Genomic DNA, 13,607 nt, shown 5'->3' with positions numbered 1-13,607 from the left:
TGTTTAATTAGCTTGTAATGAATAATATTCATTACGAGGGAGAAGATATACGCGGATCGCAATGTCAGAGCATTCACCTGCCCCGGTGTTCATCAGTGCAGCACAATGATCACCAAAGGAAGCTGCAAATCTGTCCACAAGTTGTAATATAAGTAGGAAAAGCTGTAATATCTACTTGTTTAGGGTGACATTACGTCCTTACCCCTGAAAGGGACTTTAAAAAGGTCAGACCAGGATATCTATATCACCTTAAATGCCCGAGATTTGCTTGTTTTCATACTGAAGTGCTCTCTGCAGTCATACATGGATACATGTTATAAATACATGTTCGTTTGCCATCAGTTTTTGCTGTGGCTTCACTGGTATGACATCATGAGCAATCCAGTTCTATATATATATATATATATATATATATATATATATATATATATATATATATATATATATATCAGTGGTATAAACTCTTGAAGATAAATAGTCCAGTCTCTCATAAAAGTCATAGCGCACATGCGCCAGCAGCTTGTGTATGTGTGCACAGTCAAACGAAGTATAATTTAACAGGCTAGCATTCGACTGTACGCAGACACTATGTGTTCGCGTCAAAACTGAAGTATACTTTGGGCTTAAAGAAGGAAGTCTTCTGTAGGAAGCAGGCAGCGAGGCAGCTCACAAGGTTTTGGAACAGAGCTAATATAGCTGTTGTCTTCAAAAAATGTTTTGTTGGAAGTGTGCTGCAAAGTATTGATCGTTTTCTTTGTAATTTACTGTAAGCGAGACTTGTCTGTGTAGATAAGCACTGGAGTCTGTAGAGACCTGAGCCACCTCTCTCTCTCTGTCTCTCACTCACTTGTACACCCACACACAGGATCTGCCATATGAATCATATTACTGAAATTTTATTTTGGCTCAATGTATGACAAATGCTGTTTGGGCATTCCCCTTAGAGGTTGTTATTATTATAATGACTTGTATCAGTTACAGTCTGCCAGAGAGGGGTTGAGCCGAAACCCAGGCCAACAATGCTGGAGCTGTCTGGACAGGAAAGAAGTAAAATGTAGAACGTCCAAATGCTCCTCTGGCTCAGCTAAGTCAAGAATTATCCCTAAAAGTCGAACATGTGTTTTTATACTTTTATGGAACATTTTCATACTGTCACCATAATTATTTGCTAAATTGAACTGCAGTAAAGTAATGTGTGTCATTTCTGTTCCTCTGGTGGCACCAAACAGAACTGCAAAAATAATGACAGGTTCTCAAACAGGTTTCCTGAACACGTCATCTTCCATTAGCTGGACAAACATATATTTCAGCCTGAAACTCATGTGCAATGTTTTGAAAGCAAAAGTGTTTACTCTTTTTGGGAAAACCAACCTTACTTATTCCTGTTTCTATATAATAAGCTGGTATACAAGAACGTATTAGGAATGGTTCACCCTTAAATGAAAATTCTTTCATAACTTATGTTCAGATTAAATACATTTTTAGTGAAAATCTTGACTCCTGTTGCACATTCATGAACACTGTAAGAAAAGCTTGTTTACAGTGGCATGCATGTTCACGTGAGAACTGTGGTTATTTTTTGTGCTAAACACAAATTCCACGTGAACATGCAAGCTGCTGTGAACAAAATTCTCTCTTAGCGCTCATGAACGTGCAACAAATGTCAAGATTTTACTCACACACGTACAAATTTTCACAGAAAAAAATGACTTTAATTCTGAGTTATTTCTCATTAAAACATACAGTATGCCTTCAGAAGACTTGGAAAATGACAGAGGAAGTGCATGGACTACTTTTATGATACTTTTTTTTTCTTTTTAAAGCTTTTATGTGAATCATTGTCCACTGCCATTGTATGAAAACACGTACTGGGATATTCATTAACATTTTTCCTTGTGTTCCGCAAAAGAAAGAAAGTCATAAGTCAGTTTGGAATATAAATTATAAAAGCTGCATAAAAGTAATCCAGTGGATAAATCCATATCTTCAAAAGTGATATGATAGGTGTGGGTGAAAAACCCACAAAATATTTTAAATAAATATTTAAGTCCTTTTTGTTTTTTACTATAAATCTCCACTTTCACTTTCACTTTCAGATGTTAAAGTGAAACTAAACAGGCGCCACATGTAACCCTAACCCCGCACCTATTTACTTGCATTGTAAGGACCAACAAAGCTATATTTTTTGAGAGATAATCTTCTAAAAATCTTGAGTAAATGATGAGAGAATTTTCATTTTTGGGTGAACTATCCCTTTAACATTGATAAAATGACACTCTTAAGCTTTAAGAATCTTCTCAGAGGTGAAGCTGTGATATATGGCAGCATGTATTATTTTTTTTTTTGTATTTGATTGACTGAGGGTGCAGACAGGTATTGTATCCCAGATGAGCTCAGGAGTGCAGAGTTGAAATGGCTGGCAGATTTAGCAGTAATGAAAAGTGAGATCGCTTCCCCACTGACAGCTGAAGCCAACTGCTCACACCTCTTCCAGATGTAGCCACCGGCGATGTTGTTGCTAAGGAAGTGCTGAAATCAAGGCATGAATTGGAAGGTAACATCTTCAACATACATTGCACCTACATTGGTGTAAGTATATGCTGGTGTTTTTGCATTCTACAGTACAAATGATAAGACAAAGCAGTCTTCTCCATAGTGCTGTATAAGGATGTGAGCTATATCTTTGCTGTAAACAACTTTAAAGGTCAGTAAGTGATTTTATCACACTAAAGTTATGTTAACATGCATATTGTTTATGTCTTGTGGCTTTACTTTTGAAATAGTGAGTATTTTAGATTGGCCCCATTCACTTCCATTGTAAGTGCCACATTGGAACCCAGATTATTGCTTTTTTTAAAGATGAGGAGTGGAAAGACAAAATTATTTATTGTGGTAATCAACATTATTCCACAAATGCTGTTGATTGAGCTTAACTTGTATTGAACCCGGAATATTCCTTTAAGTTCAATAAATTCACTTAGCTCTAGCTCTCAAATCATATATGGCACCCATCAAATGTCAATGGTACATCATATTTACTGTAATTTGAGAGCTAGAGTGGAGGGCAAATGCCTGTACATCACACAAAGCTAATGAATGGCTTTAGAACTTTTGGAATATAGCGCACAAGGCATATGGATGACTTTTATGGTACTTTTATGGTGATTTTTGTCCTTTCTGGAGCTTGACAGACATGGTCACCATTAATGCTACCCTCACGGAAGGCATTGGAATTACCCTACTTCCCACTTCTGAAGTCGTGATTACGAGTATGGCAAGTTCAAGTGCTCTGTTGTCGGAGAGAATAGGAAACGTGGAGGACCCCTGGTTCATTCTTGCATATTTCTTTGGTAACTCTTATTTTGACACCATGATACATGTTAGTCAGCTTACTGATGATAATGGAATTTTGGTCAAATACATGCTATTTTCTCTATTAATTAGTTGTTGTTTTTTTTACAATATACATCAAATGGTTACTGATATACGTAAATGTATATGACCGAAATGGCAAGCGATAACAAGGTAGCTGCATCTAAAAAAATGAACAAAACCTGTCATTCCCTACAGAAATTATACAGTCCTCCACCATGTTGAAAGTTTAACTTAGATTATCAGGTTTCAAAATGATTGTAATTATGATTTAAGGGGGCATTCATGCACAGTTTCCAAGAAGGAAACTTGTATTTATAATTCCGATAGCACCTGAAGGCAGCCTGTTGTACAGAAAAGAGTTTGGTGGAAATTTAAAAAAGTTCCACTGAGAAATAGCAGCAGGCAGGTTTGAAACAAAATAAGAGTGATTAAATAATGACAGGAATTTCATTTTGGGTGAACCATTTGTTTAACAAATAAAAAGCAACACAAACTTCTAACCCCCTAAAAACATAAAGATAAATCTAAAACTCTAAACTCCAAGTCAGAAAATAACTGGTGCTCTTTTTATCTCGAGAAACCCTAAATGCAGGCTACAGGGTGTAAATCAGAGTTACTGGACCAAATGCACATACTCTCATTATATCTGGCAACACTGCAATAAACCACACATGAAAGTCTGGAAAGTTAATTTAATTGAACTTGAAATCTATGACGAATTGATTAAAAATAGAAATGCAATGCAAGCATAAAGACGAAGCAGGAAAATAAAATTCAGTCTGACAGAAATAATTGATAGTTGCCTTGCAGTGATTCAACGCACTTGCCCTTAAGAAGGAAGGGACGAGCCATGGTTCCCATGCCCTACTTTTCTCCCATCACCATCCAGGCAGCCCTTGTGCAGTGAAGACTGGAGGAGGTATATAGAGGCTTTCTGCCACGCTTGGCCTGTCACAGAGGGTGAAGCACAACGGAGACATCCAAAGGGAAGGGGGAGGGATGGTAACATTGTTAAATGGGAATGCTTTACTCTGCTTTTCTTTTTAGATTTCCCCATCCCTCATTGTCCTACGGTCATAATTTCTCTGGAACTGTCATCATTGTCTGCTCCCAGCTATTGTGATGCACCTCGATAGCCAATATGAAAGTGGCTTTATATATAACTGTCTGCAAAATTTTGCCGATGAAGGAGGTTTTAAAAGTTCTTTTAAGGTCACTTCAGAGTATTGTCAGTGCTTTGAGTCACAATTTGCTCTACAACTTACTTTTCCTGCAGTCTGAGCTACTGATCTATCTTTCAGGGTTCCCACAGTCATTTTCATTGTAGTGTCCAGGCCTGGAAAAAGTCAGAGAAATTAGTAAAATCTCATGTCATGGAAATTTCTATTTTGAATATGCATTTTTCTAGTTATGCTCTGCTCTGAATAACTCACCGGGTACATACTGCTCTTGTGTAGAGTGTAACTTTGTGTAGAGTGTACAGTAAAACTTACAAGCCATACTGATTCATTTTTGAGTTCACTGAATTGGTCAAACTGGTTCATAAATTGGCTTAAATGATTAATTAACAAATTGGTCTGAATCCAAATGATTTTTTTTTTTTTTGGAAAAAAGTCTTTATCCACTAAAGTCAAACAACTGGAAAACACATGGAAAATTCTTGGAAATTGATGGAGTTGCCCAAAAGTAGTTGGGGGTTCGGTGACAGCAGTTGTCAAAAAGTATGCTAAAGTCTTTTGTCATTTTGCTATTTTGCTATCTATTCCCATGAGCCCCCTCAGATCCCAATGCAGTCAATTATGATGTGTCCGCAGGCTCCAGTCTGCATCTAACTGATATGCAGCTTGGCTCATTCAATCCCAGTTTGTCTCAAATTGCCATTACTCACCCTAATGGTGGGCTTGGTAGACAGTGACAGCAGAGAAAATTAATAGCAAGAGACATGTTAGAAGCCATCATATCATCAGATCAATCTGGCTTATCCATCAGTGCAAAAGGTTTATGAATCACAGGTCAGAAGCACAATATAGTACAGAGTAAAGGTTGTATAGAATACTATAGTGAAGTAAAGAGCAGTATATGTAATCAAAACCATGTGTTTGAACCAACTTTATTTTTTAAATAGCAGCCCTGAACATGATGGTTGCTAAGTTACATGTATACATAAGTACTCAGTTTGAAAAGAAGTGTTGTTATTTGTAGTGCTCTACAAACAGCAATCATCACCAGTGAGCACATCCATCTCAATCAGATGAGCAAAGCCAGCTCTCCTGTTAAAGAGAGTGTAGAATACAGGTATTTGAGCGTTGGTGGATGCACTGTGTGGGTTAAAGTTTATGTTGAATCACAATAATTATTTTCAAGTAATATCTAATAAGAATATTTACGCAATATTGCACAAGCAAGAATCCTATTGTTCCGTGTTTGAGCATGGCTATGATTCAGCTGTAGGCATGATCAGGTAATCATAGCCGTACTGATGCACAGAACAACAGCACAATTGCAAGAGTGCTATTGCCTTTATATACACTCACTGTGCACGTAATTAGGAACACCTGTACACCTACTTATTCATGCGATTATCTCATCAGCCAATTGTGTGACAGCAGTGTAATGCACAAAATCATGCATATACATGTCAGCAGCTTCAGTTAATGTTCACATCAACCATCAGAATGGGGAAAAATGTGATCTCAGTGATTTCGACCATGGCATGATTGTTGGTGCCAGACGGGCTGGTTTGAGTATTTCTGTAACTGCTGATTTCCTGGGATTTTCACGCACAGCCGGTTCTAGAGTTTACTCAGAATGGTGCCAAAAACAAAAAATCATCCAATGAGCAGCAGTTTTGATGACGGAAACATCTTGTTGATGAGTGAGGCCATGGTGAATGGCCTGAATGGTTCGAGCTGACTGAAAGGCTACGGTAACTCAGATAACCACTCTGTACAATTGTAATGAGTAGAATAGCATTTCAGAATACACAACACTTCGAACCTTCAAGCTCAACTTTCTGCTCTGCTCTCATACTCTGTTTTGAACTAGTTGTGTTTCGTTCGTAAACAAATGTGTTTTTTAACTAATCATTTAATCAGCTTATTGATGCGTGCAGCTGGTTTAAAGACTTGAAAAGACACCTCAAGACAACATACATAAACTCTTTGTAAACATTTTGTTGTCATGTCACCAGACTGCAAAATATAATTTTGCACATACATTGCTTGGCAGTTTAGGACAACAAAGCATGGCTGATGGTGCTTGTCCTTGTGCTCTCTCGGATCACCCCTGACAGAATGAGGCTGGCTGGAGTGAGTAGCGAGCATGGAGTATGAGGTTGGGCTATTGAGGGGGTCTGGTTTCCTGTCAGTCTGTGTGTATATATGTGCATGTTCTGACTATGTTGAACATTGTTTTTTGCTAGTGTGCAATGTTCAGGAGGGTGGTGACAGGTGGTATATTTTAGCTTTGAATAGTAATTCTCAAAAATACAATAAACTGGGTACAGCTTGAAATGGTTAAATTTAAAAGACCATGATGCAAAAGGCTTCTGCTCTTAGTCTGTTCAATTTGTTCTTTCTTCAAATTTTAATATACAAGATTCTCTGACAAGCTTTTGTTTTGGTTAGGTAATAAAGTCCTATAGGAACTGAGTCACAATTTTTCACTAAGTTTAAGTACAATGTACACCTCTGCCCTAAAACTGTTTAAAGGAATAGTTCACCCAACAATGAAAATTCTGTCATTAATATTATTTACTCACACTCATGTAATTTCAAACGCATATGCAGTTATTGATGGTCTTACACTTTTTTTTTATTATGATATTTGTAACTATTTGTTCTCCTTTACTTTGCTGCTTATCTTGGCCAGTTTTAATCTCAGTGAGGCTTTTTCCTTGTTTAAAATAAAGAAATAAATGTTATGCAATACTTGCCATACAATAACAAAATTCATAGTGACCAGGGTCTGTCAAGCTTCAAAAAAGTGTACAAACACACCAGAAAAGCACCATAAACTTAGTCTGTATAACTTGTGCACTATATTCTAAGTCTTCTGAAGGCATGTGATAGCGTGAGAAATTGACCAATATTGCTATTCACTGAAAATCTTCACCTAAATCAAAGCTCAGATCTAGTCAGGGCCCACTTCCAGATTAAAAAATGGCATGTCAGCACCATTGATGCCAAAATGGCACTGGTTCTCATGTGTGCAACTGTACAGAATGCACCATTCGTAAATTCTGTGTGGGCTAAAAGGAGGGCAAGATTATCAGTGAATAATGACTTACATTTAGTTTTGTTCCTCATACAAAGCTATTATATGACTTCAGATTAATTGGAACATAGCGCACAAGTCATATTTCCATTTTTGGAGTTTGACAGCCCCTAGTACTTTTACATTCTTTCACATTCTGAAAGTGAAAGTAGAGATTTATAGTAAAAAAAAGGACTTAAATACTGATCTGTTTTTCACCAAAAGTGATTGTATCATTTCTGAAGGCATAGATTTAACCATGTCATATGGATTTCTTTTATACTGCCTTTATGTGATTTTTGGAGCTTCAAAGGTCTGGCCACAATTCACTTGCAATGAAAATCTTAATTTGTTTTCAACAGAAAAAAGAAAGTCATATACATCTGGTATGGCATGAGGGTGAGTAAATAATGAGAGAATTTTCATTTTTGGGTGAACTATCCCTAGGGACTGGTGTGTGTTGGCATGTCGTGTCTTTAAGAAAGCACAAACGACCCAAAAGTACCCAAACCACCAACCCCCAACAGCCATCCTCAACCCCCTCCTGATCAAATCAGGACACCCAGACCAGAGAGCTGCCATTCCAATAACATTCCAAGAGCTGCCATTCCAAGACAACACATGCACATACACAAACAGACAAGATGTCTCAGAGTACTGTCACATGCCACAGTCAGGAGGACCAATATAGTAAAACAACACAGACTTTAAAGGGGACATATTACACCCCTTTTTACACTATGTAATATAAGTCTCAGGTGTCCCCAGAATGTGTCTGTCAAGTTTCAGCTCAAAATACCTCACAGATCGGTTATTCTACCATGCCTTTATACCATGTTTTGTAGCCCTGTTCCAAACGGGCTGTTTTAGTGTCTGTAGCTTTAAATGCAAAGGAGCTGCTGCTCACTACACCCCTTTCTGGAAGTGGGCTGTGCCTTTCCTGCTGGTGCCATGGAAACCCAGTGACAACAATGCAGGAGAACCAATATGGCTGCTACTGAAAACACTGGAGTTCAGCCGTCCATGTTTGACAAATTTGTGTAACTTTTGTAGGGTTATTTCAGCTGTTTTGCTACGATGGATAATGTGTTGTTTGGTGTCTAACGCCAACTTCAGCATTCTCCGCTTTCCATTGTAGGGAACAGTACTACTTCAATAAGCAACACACCTAAGTACTGTAATGACATTTGCTAAGTGCAATATAGTGACATGATACATTTAGTATAACGGTCATTCTTTAATTGTGGTACAGGTGCTCATGTGGAAACTGTGAAACGATGCCTACAGAGTTGTTAAGTTACACAAAGCACAATGTTTTCACAACAAGCATTTTTCGTGCAACGTGCAAACAAGCAAATTCAGAAAACCAAATTGCAAACATTAAAAAGTATAAAGTGCGAAACTTACGACTTGCAAATCTGAAGTTGGGTCATGGAGTGTTGGTCTTGATCCATATTTGATCTTTAGCTTGGAAGCAAATCCAGCCTTGTGTTGACCCTCGTTGATGAAGCAGTTCGACATAAAATGGTTTGCACAAACATATAGGGATTTTTCTATTGTTCTGGGCACATTGCCATCAAAAATAAAACTAATCCACTGGGTCTTCAGTGGCTCAGATGCCGGAAGTTCATGAAGACTCTTGTGTTCACTCTTGCAGCCAACAACAGAAGATTTGGCGTGTTTACCTTGTAGCTGGGACATTCTCAAGTTAGCACAAGCGCACTAGCGAGGAGATAAATATGGTGGACTGTGCGCTGGTGTTCAGGTTTTAATGAGGGCAGATCTAAGCTACTCGGGCGGATCTCTTTGCCAGCCGTGGGCGATACCTTTCCCCTTTTGACGTCATAAGGGGCAGCAAACCTGAATGGCTCGTTCGGAGACTCTGTTTTTTATTGATAGGGAAAGGAAAGAATAGAGGGGATGGTCTTTTACCATATTTTGTGGTTGTCTGCATGAACTGGGGAAACTTAAATATGTTAAAAAAAAAAATTAAAAATTGGATTTTGCATAATATGTCCCCTTTAAAAAAGACACCACATTGTGAAGCAATGTGCACCAAGTCAGTGTTGCAGTGATTGACAGCATACTCAAATGTCTATTCCGTTGAGGTTTCCCTCTAAGTTCTCACAAAACAAGAAGAATTGCCTCAGTAATGCATGTGTGCTGAATAGAGGGTTAAGTTATGACAAAAGTTGTGGTCTGGATGTAAATATCATGTATGCCACAGGGAATGTCAGTGTCACGACCTCTGAGGGGATATGTAGACAAAGGCATCGTGATACTTTTCTTATCAGACTCACCATCTGTGGTGGTGGTGGTGGGGAGTGAAAACAATTTGACCATTAAATCTCCGCCCACGAGTTAAAACCAAAGCGCTAAATTCGTGTTCTGGGAGGAGTCAGAGAGGAATTTCTGAATGTACCGACAGCGCTAAAATATCACTTCGAATACCATTTCAATTGATTATCAGCTGTAGAGCGCGAGAATAGTAAATACAAAGTAAACCGAAGTTGTATTAGAGAGGTGTCTCTTCCTCCACCACACTGAGGTCTGCGCTACAAGCGGCGAGAAGGAACGGCGAGATTAGGGCAGTAGTTTGGGGTCTCTGTAATGTTTTAGCTGACGCTTGAAGCTCTGGATTCGGATCAGATCTACAGGTCCGCCTGTTTTAAAATCTGCATTCATTCACGCCAGTCTTACAACCATCATACTGTACCTCGTTGCATCTTTGTGGAGCACAGGACAACGAAGGACTACGCGTGCTTTGTGGGGTTTCGAGGTGAGAATTTTTGGTAAACTTAACTCCTGTTATTGTTTACATGAATGCAAAGTTATGACGGGTGGTCAGTCTGTAGGATACACCGAAGCTCTCTTTTATGGATTCGTTTTTGTGGTTTGTGGTGTTTTATACTGAAATTGTCCCTTCTATGGTTATACTGCAGCTGAAAAAAACAGACCAACACTCAGACGTGTTTATTATTTTGACAGTAGTGTATGATTATGGTTAAATCAAAGTGTTGCCTCATTTGGACGGGTGAAATGAGCGTTCACGCGCCTTATCTTTTAGGCGCTTGACATTTTATTTCAGTGTAAGAAGTTTGCGAGACTTGAAGGCAGAAAACTAAAAGGCATTACACTAAAATGCTTATTATAGTTATCGCCCAGTCCTTCTCACAGCCCCAAACACAGATTTCATACATATTTTCCTCACGCTACTGGCTCGCGCTATCACGGATATTGTGTATATAACTGATGGCGACGGCTGTCACGGCGAGGCGGTTTCTTATAAATCTAATTAGTTTAGTAAAGCTCAGGGAAAGTCTGGGAGGAATGAAGAGGCATCAAGCTGGCGGTTTTCCCACGGGGTGTAACAGCAGGCAGCGTGTGTTGTCCAGGACTTCCCCTCATAACTGTAGTTATATCAACCCAGACACGCAGGGTCAGCAGATGGAGGTGTCTGACTGAGGCATCCTGCCGTGGGGTATAAATTCATTGCCAGTTTAAATCAATCAGAGACGCATTGTCTCACTTGGGGCGTCACTTCCATCCATCCATCCATCCATCTCTACCACCCATGGCACGAGGGACAATTTTGCGTTTTAAAGGGTTCAAACAAAAAGAATGTCATGTGTAATTGTTTGTACAATCAATAGTGTAGTGGAAAATACATGGATGAAACTCAAATGTGCTGAGGAGATGTTGTGAATGCACAAAAGAAAACCAACCAAGAAAAAATATTAAACACACACACACACACACACACACACACACACACATACACACACACACACACACACACACACACACACACACACACACACACACACACACACACACGTTGATGCGGCTAGCCTTATTAGGACTCTCCACAGACATAATGATTTTTATACTGTACGAACAATAGATTCTATCCCCTAACCCTAACTCTAAACCTAACAATCACAAAAAACTTTCTGCATTTTTACATTTTCAAACAAACATAGTTTAGTATGTTTTTTTTTAAGCGATTTGAATTATGTGGACACTAGAAATGTTCTCATAAAACACATTTATAGCATAATACCCTTGTAATTACCAGTTTGTAACCTAAAAAATATCCTCGTAAACCACCCAAACCCGCCCACACACACACAGTCCTCCTGGACCAGTCCCATGACTCCTTTTAAAAAGCCAGAAGTTCCCATTACAAGGTGTGCGCAATGAGAGATAATTTGGGCATAGGCCAGTCAATCTAGAAGGCACGGAGAGCACCGCTACAAAAACACAGGTGCTGTAACCCAAATGACACACTATACATTATGCACTTACAGAATACACTGTGTATGTATCCGTGTAGTGTATACAGGGGCATATATTCGTATATGGGGGGGGGGTTAATCAATAATCAAGACTAGCAAGTACAACCCCACCACCCCCCGCTTCACAAAACAACCCCCCCATTTTCAAACCAAATCTACGCCCTTGAGTGTGTACATTTTCAAAGTGTAGTATCATTCCAAATGAAACACTTAACATTTTATTACAACACGAAGTATTCGCCGTTTAACAGCTGATGGAAGTAGTTTCAAATGCACATGATGTGTTGCCACTCAGTTTAACTTATATCTAAAATAATGAACATATTTACCCAGCGTAGGTGATGGTAAAACATTCAACTCACATTTGTAAGGTGAAGTTTCGCTAGTTGCCACATTCTCCATTGTAACAAGGTAACTCCGCCCCTTCCGCTACGTACGACAAGCTACGAGCGCTGAGTGCATGAAGTATCCAATGTTCCACATAGGGATGGGCAATATATAGAATATTAACGATATAATCACAATGATTTTGCTGACGATATAAAATTCAGCAATATCGTGTTTTTTTATATGATTTTTATTTACCCATTTAGTTTCATAAAGAGCATCAGTTGACTAAGTTCACAATCCTTCAGGGCTGCACAATTAATCAAAATAACATAAAAATGGCTTTATGGTCATATGTGATTATTAAACTGCAAAAAGCTGCGATGAAAGACAGATAAACATGTCTGTGTGTACTTTAGAAGTTTTGTTCTGTGTTCTGTCTGGGGGGGCTCATGGGCTCTTGTTTTTAGGGCTTTTAGAGCAGTTCACGTGAATTGTGAAAGAAAAGTATTGCTGGTTTTAGCATTCGGAGTTCCAAACATTAGTAACTGCTACATGTTATTATACAAATATAGAAAGGTGGTACAGAATAACAGAAAAGGAGGAGATGACAGCATTTCACCAGATGCGGAACATTCAGAACGACACACAGCAATTTCCGTGTCAAAATAAAAGCTCCATCTTGTTCATTCACAAAAAAACTGCTTAAAATTATTTTTATTAAGCTACTATGTATCATTGTATGTAAAATATAAATGTACATATCAATGAAAATGATTACATCTCATTCTCCCTTGTGTTATTTTAGTGAAAAACTGTAAGGAATCATTCCTTTATTATTTTAAATAGATTTTTATTCAGTGCTTTTAATAGATTGAATCTACTTGGTTACATTGGCTGTTTGGATGAAATGATGGTTCCTCTGATTTAAGAAAAAATTATTTTATAGCGAATATCGTAAATAGGCTGAAATATATATATATATATATATATATATATATATATTTGGCCACATCACCCAGCCCTAATTCCACACTCTGTTTTGATGGTTGAAGAAGTGCATCATACGGGTACTTAGTACACTTCTTTTTGTTGCATTTTCAGTGTTAACATACTACTTGTGGTACTAACACTACAAAATGGCATAGAAGAGTGCATAAGTGTGCGGTTTGGGATGCACTTAGGGTCGTCACAGCAACTCACATATTTTGGTGATGTTTGGCCATTTACATCTCTGTTTTCAAAAAGTGAAATTCTCCAGGCGTGCTGCACCTTTTGACATAAATTAAAGGGATTTTCCTGAAAACTAAGACCATATATGAGTATTATCTTTGGTTAAACTCCAGAAGCAAC

The 13,607-nt window shown here is 38.3% G+C and overlaps 1 protein-coding gene across 4 annotated transcripts in view; it reads left to right on the top strand.

Moving 5' to 3' along the window:
• The first annotated feature begins 9,979 nt into the window (after window positions 1-9,979).
• LOC127456074 (tetraspanin-18-like) overlaps window positions 9,980-13,607 on the top strand; it is a 75,609-nt gene continuing 71,981 nt past the window's right edge. Inside the window, exon 1 of one of the 4 annotated variants that reach the window (XM_051724385.1) lies at window positions 9,980-10,408. The gene's annotated coding sequence lies outside the window, so the exon portion shown is untranslated. The remainder of the gene's footprint in view (window positions 10,409-13,607) is intronic. The other 3 variants (XM_051724383.1, XM_051724384.1, XM_051724386.1) reach the window with 3 other exon arrangements.

The sequence above is a fragment of the Myxocyprinus asiaticus genome, chromosome 18, assembly GCF_019703515.2.
Source record: "Myxocyprinus asiaticus isolate MX2 ecotype Aquarium Trade chromosome 18, UBuf_Myxa_2, whole genome shotgun sequence".
Lineage (NCBI taxonomy): Eukaryota > Metazoa > Chordata > Actinopteri > Cypriniformes > Catostomidae > Myxocyprinus > Myxocyprinus asiaticus.
Note: the sequence above shows the minus strand (reverse complement) of the source record. Positions and strands in the feature narration are given on the sequence as shown.